Source organism: Chinchilla lanigera, unplaced genomic scaffold, assembly GCF_000276665.1.
Source record: "Chinchilla lanigera isolate Chin_1 unplaced genomic scaffold, ChiLan1.0 scaffold00067, whole genome shotgun sequence".
Taxonomy (NCBI): Eukaryota; Metazoa; Chordata; class Mammalia; order Rodentia; family Chinchillidae; genus Chinchilla; species Chinchilla lanigera.
The window spans coordinates 6984619-6994692 of record NW_004955468.1 but is presented as its reverse complement, the minus strand read 5'-3'; positions in this window follow the sequence as shown (position 1 = coordinate 6994692).

The window sequence follows — 10074 nt, the reverse complement described above, 5'->3', positions numbered from 1 at the left end:
CCCTCAGAGGTCCATGTGCTGACGGTTTGGTCCCCAGCCTATGCTGTTACTGGTACATGGTGAAAACTTTAAGGAGTGTGGCAAACTGATCAGAAGTTAGGTCACTGGGGGTGTAGTCTTGAAAGGAATCTTGAGGACCTAGCCCTTCTGCTCCTCCTTTATTTCCTGGTCACCATCAGGTAAGTAGACTTCCTGCACTAAGTACTTCTGGATTCAAAAGGTATTTCTGCCTCTCAGCCTCCAGCATGCTGGCATTATAGGTATACACCATATTACCAGGACCTTTCTTCTTAATAATCCATTTATCTAGAGTATTTTGTCATAGTGGTAGAAGTTTAATTACCTACCATTCAAGTTTTACTATTACTAGATCTGGTAACTTTGGTACAAGTCATTTAACCTGGCCTTAATTTCCACAAAGACCTTCATATTATTGTTATTTATTATTATTATTATTACTATGATTATTTGTAGTATATTTATCCTACTTACCAACTTGGTCCTTTGAATGGAAAGTGAAATGATCCCTGTAAAAGAGGTTAGTGAATGCAAAGAGTTTAGCCAGTCTGTCTTTGCAAAAGCTACTAGAGAGATATTTAAACTGTGTCTCATTCTCCCTTTTTCTGAGCCCTACTGCACACAGACTTTGGTATCCAAGTGCTTCATGGGAAAACAAATCTTTCAGCTTCCAAAGAACTCTGTCTTCTCTAGGCCACCTTGCGGAGGTTGGGGGCTTCAGTTCCATTAATGAGTAGGCAGCAGCAGATCCTAAATTGGCCAGGGCTCCCGATGAGGTGGTAAGCATTCCATCGCAGAGGGGAGAGCTCTCTATCCTTTGTGAAAATCAGCTCAGGATCTGGCCTGTTTTGGATTCCATGATGAGGTCTTTCCCTATCCCTGATTCCTCAAGAATATGTTTTTCCACATATGACCAATACGATAGCATCCTCCCATTAAAGAAATTCAAAGTGTGCTGTTTTGTGACAGGTGTGCTGTTGTTATTGGGTACTTCTGATTTTCAGAAACTGTCTCTCTCTTTGATCTTCAGCACTCCTGTACCCAGCCCTTCTGGTCCACAAAATCCAAACACATTGTCCTGCATAAGTAATAATGAAGAAATCTACAAGAAAAACGTGGCACTTGCTAAAAAGTTTAATAATGGAGGATATCTCTGCCATGTTAGATGGAAGCAAATCAGAAAGGCAAAGAGAGCTCCCCCAAATCATCTGATAGTGTGAACAAAGTGAATTTTTTTTTCTTTTTGTTTTTTTCCGGTACCAGGAATCAAACTCATGACCTTGCGCTTGCCAGGCAGGCACTGTGCGGCTGAGCTAAATCCCCAGTCCCAACAAAGTGAATATTAATGAAAAACAAAGCTGAGTTCCTCTTGAGTCTGATTTTCATCAAATTGTGCAGGTATTAAAAAATAGCTATAGAAATCCTATCTGTGAGTAGTTAATTCAAAATAACACTGTCCTCTGCTGTATTCCTATTTACTTCCTTCATGGACAGAAAGGAGGCAGTCTCTTTGCTGGATCCCCTGTGCCAGGAGAACTGATAATGGAGCTAATTCTGTATGTAGCTTGCAGGCACCGACCCCCCCCCCCCACCAAAGCCAATACCTTGTGTGTGCTTACATACAGATTCTCTACAGATTAAATGTCTGGCCAGGAAAAATAAGAACCAAGTTGATGTGTGATTGTGGGAAGAGGGGCAAGAGGGGCACCAGGGAGAATTTTGCTTTTTTCTTCTGGGACCCTGGTTCAAACTGCCTAGATGACCAATGGTATAAGTTCTGCAGAACTCAGGTGCCTTCTAGAGACCAGAGGGCTATCAGTGTGCATTGTCCAATGGGGGAGTCATACCAACTGCTTGGTAGCATATTTTGGGCAGCTGGCTACCTTTGCCTTGCCATGTGTGGCTCAGCAAGGAAGCCTCCAGGGTGAAGATGGGCCTGAAATGTCCCAGATGCAGCCAGCTGTGAATAGAGGTGCTGGGAGCTTTGCCATGAAGGACCACCCAACTCACAGAAGACAGCTGGCCACTAATGCTCTCCACTAGGGCTACAAAGAAGGCTAATCGTCATTCTCATTGTTAGATTAATAGGGTAGGTTTGAGATTTATGGTACAAAGCAAGGTCCCAGAGAAAATAAGATCTTCTGGTGAGGAGGAAGCAAGGGCCCTTTAGTTTCTTCAGGCTTCAAGGCCAGCTCCAGGACACCTATAGACTCCAGAGCGAAAAGATGTTGTTAGGAGGAGGAAAAGAACATAAGGACATTGACAATACACCAGGGAAGGCCCCCAAAGCAAACATGGCCAAATCTCATGCATGTGCTGAAGAACGACATTTTATGCATAGGCACTCTCACAATGAAGATGTCCCCAACTGTTGTGATGCTTTGGATAGAAATGAAGTATAGCTAATGTCCTAATGAAAATACTGATCTCTCATTGTGCCCACCTTCTTTCTAAATTTCAGAGCTTGCAGGCACCGACCCCCGCACCAAAGCCAATACCTTGTGTGTGCTTACATGCAGTGTCCTGTGTTCAGCCTTGCTTCTCTTCCCCTTCACCTTTGGTGAGGATAGCTAGCTTTTATGACTTGTCACAGCAGACATTGCTAGGACCTGGGGAGGAGCTGACTTTAGCTCCTGGAGTGTGGTCAGTCACAGGTTTGGGCTTCTATTCTAAGGCTCTTTGTTGTACCCAGTGCCCTGAGGGAACCTCATCAGAAATTGTCACCCTGTGCAAGATTTATCTCTGGAGCTCCTAAAGCTGCAGAATGCCAGCACCGTGCTGTGGTGTGCATGGACGTGACAGAGGACCCTCTCCATTGAACTCATATGTCAGGTTCCCAGGGATGGGTCAGCACTGACTTGGTCCTTTTCCCTCGCTTCAAGTGTCCAGGCCACATGGGTTGCCATAGCTACTTCTTCCTGTGTGGCAGTTTGGGATCCTGGTTCTCTCTTCACATCATTTTCCCTGAGCTGACACATAGCCTCTTCATTTGCCCTTAAAGTAAGTTTATTTTGTAAATTGTGACCTGATTTCCTGGTTTCAATGACTTCTGCTCCCAGAATATTTGGTCTCTTTCTCTCTTCACAAGGAGGACTAGCTAGGTATGCTTTCATCTGCAAGGAATAGAAAACCCAACAAAGGGTTCAGAGACACAGGGGCTTCTTTCATTATGTGTCTACTCTTCTAGTTCTAGGTGCTTCAGCATGTGGACCACGCCACTGATCTGGTCTGTTTGCCTACTCTATCTTCCTTGGCACGTTGAGTTTCATTCTCACACTTGCTGTCTCATGGTGGCAAGGTGGCTGCTAAACATTCAGGCATCCCCTCTACATTTCAATCAGGGCAAAAGAAAGAGGAACAGTGACAGTTGCGACTTTTCCATTCATCTGGGAAAACAAAGCCTTCCTTGGCAGACAGTCAACCCTCCGCTGGCTATGGTTACTAAGGACCACCCACATGGTGGCTGGATTTTCATAGGGCTGGCCCCGTTCTGTTCTGGTATGTTCAGGGTATTCAGTGCAACAACCCCCTGAGTTCTAGGCTTACTTTAGTATTTTGGGGAAGTGAGGGAGGTGATATTAAAGAAAGGCAAGTTTTTTTTCATGATTGCCTGGTAGAAACTATCAGAAGGCTGTAGACCTACATAGCCACCTCCTATCTGAGGCTGTCAACCCCTAAATCTAGTGTAGATCACCTGATGTCACCGATGGAGCATGGCTAGGCTCAGTGCCTTGATGATTACCAAGAGTGGAAACCTAGAGAAGGCCAATGTTGCACCTGACTTTGTCCCTTCAAGTCTGCCTAGGATGGGTGCCCCTGGCTTGCTCTAGCCATCTGTTACAAAGGACCAAGGGGCTCTTCTCTCTCCCCTGGGCTGCCAGTTCAGCCCACATCTTGCATTCAGAGCCCACTATGCAGGTGGCTGGCTGGCAGTCTCTACCCTCCAGATGACCAATGCAAAATACACCAAGACCTTTGAAAGCCCTAGGAAGACATGCCATTTTTCTCTGCCTGCATAATTGTTGAGAAGAGAGCCAGAGGAGGTGTTCTAATTAATTAGAGCAGGTATTTGAGGATGCCACTATGTGTGGGACTGAGGACCAGAATCCAAATTTCCTACTTATCTGCTTCCACCACCGCGACCCTGAGGTGCCCCTCTCCTTCCCTGCATTCGTATTTATGTGTAAACTGCAGCCTGTGACCGAAGCCTTATTAGCTGGTCAAAATTTTACTTTTAAATGGACCATTAACCTACTTGGAGCCCGGAGCACACTGATAATGTAATACCTCAGGATCCTGACGGGCCTCAGAGTGAAGCAGGTCAGAGACCACTTCTATTTCTCTCCATTATCCCACAGATGTCTGAAGCACATTCTTACTCATAGACATCTCAGTCTGGAAAGACACTTTTCAGCTAACTTGTTAATAATTCCAGCTATCCTTTTAGTACTCTAAGCCTCTGAGTCCCTGTCAACAGAGTGGAACTAGCTGTTTTTCTTTTTTAATCTCTGATTATCAGGGAGTGGGAGAACCCGAATTGAAATGAAAGTAGCTGCTCTCCTCTGATCAGTCCTGGGTTGAAGACTTCTTTACTTCCCCACTGGATACCTCCTGCAGCTCTCTACTCTGAGTACAAACATGGAGATGTGGGTAAAGGTCCCCAAGACTCAGATAAGAGGCTCCTTAAGTCTCATGGGTCATCCAGGCAGAACTCCTGCTTGGCTGGAATTCTATCCACTCTTGGCAAGGCATAACTTCCTGTCTCCAAGGGAGAGGGGCTTATAAAAAGGCATAAAAATGAGGCTTCTAAAGACATCCTGGACGTCAACTAGATGTTGCAAAATTACATTTTGATGAGTTCAGTGTAAATGAACCAGAAACATATGGATTCAATTTCCCTTGGAATTCACATGGGTTTAAAAACCAAGGGGGCGGGGGAGAACGCATTTGGGGAAGAGCATTTTAGGTCTCACCAAACTCCCTGCATTTGTAAACAGCAGTTTGAGGTTTGTGATGATTGTGTCCCGGGCTGGGTTCCTTTCCTAATAATAGAATGTACAGGATGTCTTGCAGCAGCCTCGCAGAATGTGTCCAAGGAAAAATACACAAATACTGCTTTCTCCCTGTCCCTACTCTGTGGTCTCATAAGACTGCAGTGGTGTCCCAGATTCACTGATCTAGTTGACTCCTAAAAATGTTCTTCCTCTTCCGTTTGTTTCTGCAGAGATCAGGTGTCACAGGTGTACAGTCAGTGACTGTCGAGCACCAGGTCCGCGGTAGGGATTTCACTCCTTGAGAAGTGAGCAGTATTAACTCTACTTTAATGAAGAGAATCAAAGTTCAGGATGCTCAGTCCAAGGTTGCTTAACTAGTAGATGTTAGGACTGGCATGGAAACCAAGGCTCCCGAATTGAAGTCTGGGGATTTTCCCCAATAGAGAATGCTCCCCAATCTCTTAATTTTGGGTACCATGGAGAGGTACTTGCTCATCTGGAACTGCTACAAGGCAAGGCTACTACTAGGAGGCTGGAACAGGGGCTAATGCATGGGTTTTTCATATGGGGCCCAGGAAATTTCTAGGAGCGCCTAATGACCCCTCAAGAGTTCCTTAAGAGAAAGAATGGAGAAGCAGAGGGGAAGAGTGAACTGACTGAAATCCCAGGCTTGTTCCTATTGGAGAAGGCTTTCTAAAGGTTGAAATTCAGGAATTCCAAGGACTTCAGGGACCTCCCATCCTTGTCTTTTTTTTTTAATTTAAGTTTGTTGGTACAATTTATATATACATAACGACCGCATTCATTATAGGGATTTTGTATCTGTACCTTGATTTCTCTTTTTTTCCCTATCCCCTCTTTTCAAACCTTCCCCTCCCTGTTCACAAAGCTCATTTTTCATTTTATCTTTCTTTTCTCATTTTTTCTTTCCCTTTCTTTCTTTTCCCTTACCCTCTCCCTATTTCCCTTTTCCTTTTGAACAGTTTCTTCCTATTTCACAATATTTATTGTACATTTGTGTTTTTATTTGCATTTTCAGTTTCTGACACCACAGAGGTAGTGTGATATTTACTTATGTGTGTCTGATTTATTTCACTTATAATTACGGTCTCAAGATCCATCCATTTAGCTATAAATGTCTCAATTTTATCTTTTTTATGGCTTAGTAATACTCCATTATATAAAAAAGCACATCTTTTTAATCCATTCATTGGTTGATGGATATTTGGGTAGCTTCCAAGATTTAGCTATTACAAACTGTGCTGCTATAAACATGACTATTCATATATTGCTGTGGTATGATACTTTTAATTCTTCTGGGAAGATACCCAGAAGGGGAATAGCTGAAGGAAAAAGCTCCAAACACACTCAGTCACCTTTGACAAAGGGCCCAAATATATTCACTGGAAGAGAATAGCCTTTTAAATAAGTAGTGCTGGAAAAACTGGCTTTACACATCTAAAGACACACTAGACCCATGTCTATCACCATACACTAAGCTAAAATAAAAATGAATCACTTATCTAAATATTAAAACAGAAACACTAAATATGCTGGAAGTAGAATAAGTGGAACTCTGGAAGACATAGGTGTAGGCAAAGACTTTATGAACTAAACACTGTTAGCACAGAAACTGTCACAAAGAATCAACAACTGGGATCTCATCTTACTAAAAAGCTTTTGCACAGCAAAAGTAATTAACAACAGAGTGGAAAGACAGCCCACAGAGTGGGAAAAAATTTATGACAGCTGTTTTTCAGACAAAGGACAAATATCTAGAACATATAAAGAAAAAAAATCAGACCCTCCAAATTCAAAGACCCAATCCCAAAATGGGCATCTGAAATGAATAGATGCTTGTCAGAAGAAGAAGTACACATGGCAAATAAATATGTGAAAAAATGTCCAACATCACTGGTCACTCGAGAAATGCAAATTGATCCTGAGAGTCCATCTTACCCTGGAAAGAATGGCTATCAATTAAGAAATCAACCTATAACAAATGCTGGTGGGGTACAGGGGAAAAAAGAAACACTTCTCCACTGTTAGTGGGGGTGTGGACTGGTGCAACCATTGTGGAAAATAAATGGAGATTCCTCAAAAAACTAGGATTAGTGATCCCATCCTTGTTTTGCCAGGCTAGTTTTGCAGCTGGCCAAATTATTTCATAAGCTGGTTTTGGATTCTTGTATCCTCTGTGTGTCATGGGCTCCTTTACCTGCCATCAGGCTATTGGAGCTGTTGGTGAACAGATCCAGCCATGTGGGTAAAAAATTGCACTAAACGACTCTCATCTTGGGAATGATGTTAACAGTTTGGGAGCAATCGGAGTCTGTCCAAGTCCTTGCTCGGTACTGTGACCAGTCAGGGACAGAACAACAACTTTGCCTCCAGAAATCTTGGAATATGCTGTGTTAAAAAAAGACAAAATCTCTTCCAGGAGTCACCTTGGGAAGAAGAGCATTTGAGATAATGATCTGGAAATGAGTTCTGAGCATCAGAGATTTTGGCTTCACACAACAATATGCTAATCAAGGAATGGTCCAATAGAAGCCAGTAGTGTGAAGCTACTTTGAAAATAATGCTTCTGAAAGACTGGCCAAAGCACTAACTCCTGACTTGCAGAAGGGATGGAGCCTTCTTGGCTCTTGGCTGGTAGAAAGAGATATAAGGTTCCACTGTCTTGGGCTCCCCAGGGGGAAGAGCTGCCTGGACCCACCTAGATACATCCTGCAAAGCCCAGAGCCAAGTCAGAGATGGGCTGCAGAGCCATCTGATTGCTATTAGGCAGTGTGACTTTCTTTATTGGCAAACAGTCTGTCAGCAGCTTCTCTGTGTGGAGCACTCCAGATGTGCTTACAAAGCGTTCTGTGTCCTTCCCATCCACACCCAGCCCCCACACGCACTGCCACTTTGCCAGACTTCATCTTGGCCCTGGGAGTCCAGCTACAGCCAAAGCAAGGCCTTGTCTAAAGGCGAAGGAGGGAGATCGACTCCTCTGGGAGGCCCTGAACCACCACTCCTTCACTCGACGTGCACATGTCTCCTTCCCCCTTGAGGTGCAGACCATGTCCTGGGTGGGTGGAGGCAACTTAGCCTTATGTACTGGGGCACAGGCTGGCATGAAGCAGACACAGCCGCGCTGTGAACTTTCCTTTTGCACATGTCTTTTCTCAATTTTCTATACCACTAGAGTAATTCTCCTCTTTTATTAGGTCTGAATCTCCTCTCTACAGAAATTCTCTTGGGAGAATTTCAAGAAACCTGGAGGCTATTAGTTTCAGTCCTTGATAGGTGAAGTTGGCCCCAGGAATAGCTCACAATATTATCCAAAGGGCCTCCTCGCCTTTTCCTGCATGGTAGTGGCTTATATGAAGGTGTTTCTTTACTTGAAAGATGAGCATTGGGTACAAAATTGTGCCTAAGCCCACTGTCATTTTGGGGAGGATACTAAAATTTTGGGAGCGATTGGAGTCCCAGTATATAAACGTTTCTGGATTATTTTCTTTGAATCTCGTACGTATTGCCTCTCTTTAGGTCACAGAATGCTGTGTGCCCTTTGGGGGAAGCAGTGTTCTCTGTGGTTATGAGCCAAAATATTCCCCTTTCTTTACACTTTATCTTTCTTTTTTTCTCCTATCTTTTAAATGAAGAATATAGATTAATTCAAGCCCCATACCACCGTTGACCCAGACCTGCCTTTTCCTTAAGGAAATGTAGTAGGAAAGAACGAGGGGAAGTGTGGGAAATGTCCCTTCTTGTGGTCCCTTCCTTGTTAAGTTCTTAAGTGCAGTGACACTCACCTCTGGATCAGCCAACACCTACAGTTTCTTCCTCTTTCTGATTGTTCTGGTGATCACAAATGAGAAAGATGTGTGTTTCAGTCACACATTTATTATATCTCTGATATTCCTGGCCAGAGAGATATCTCTTCTTGTTTAGAAGGGAAATGAAGGTCTGGAAAGGAGACAGGAGATCCTTGGGGTCATACAGAAAGCCCACAAAAGAAGGTGACTTCCCAGGGCTGCGCTGGTTGCAGAGCATTGCCTTACTAGAGGGGACCTCTGTTTACTGAAGTGTTATCACAAAGCAAACCATTCCATCTTCTAAAAATGCTTTGCTACAAAGGTGTTCCTCTTCTGTAGTGGTCTTGATGGTGAACTTCCCGTCATTCAGCCCCCTGGTGTGATATGCTATGCTAATCATGGTAACTGACTTCAGCTTACAGCCATGGACAGGCTCAGAAGTAGAAACAGTACTCACTTCTAGCCCATGAGGCATATGCCAGTGTCTTTCAGCAGCAAGGTATGAGTAGGAGCTTCTAAAATAAGTTCCCCATCTTAAAAGGATATATGTATAAGAAAAGGAAAACCCTTCTGCCCTTTCTTTTGCTGGACTTTATTATTTCTACTGCAACTTTGATGTTTTGGAACCAAACATGTTAAGACAAAAAAGAAGTGACCTTGAAGTCATAGGCTATGTGCGCTCAGCGAAGGCAGAGTGGTGGTGAAATGGAAGGATTTGGCCAGTGATGACCCAGAGCTCCCAATCTTCTACCTGCTTCTGGACATCTTGTTTGACGTGACATAGATGTTTATATCAGTCAGAACTGGGGTTTCCTTTGCCTTGACACTGAAGTTGCTTTAATTAGGTCAAAGTAAGTGACATTATCAACCTTATAGCTCATGGGCAATTACAGCAAAAACTGTCCTCTTTATTTACCCCTTTTCTCTCCTTTTAATCTTCTCCCTGCCTCTCCACAGAATGAGGCTGTTAGAGCTGGGAGGAGCCTTACCTTTCATCCAGGTGAGGTGAAGTTCAGAGGGAAGAAATGACTTGGTGACTTGCCCACAAGCACAGAAAACATGGAACCAGAGCTAGAACTCAGGTCTTCTGTGCCCAGCTCAGAGCTCTTTCTTATTGCTCTGTTCTTTGCTGCCTTGCTCTTTTTCTCCATGACTTCTCTGTGCATTTCACTGGCCCTACTTCTCCCTGCCTCCCTTCTTCTAAGAGAAATGGATCTCTTTGTTTACAATTGCATGGGGCGGCTGTACTAGCAGAT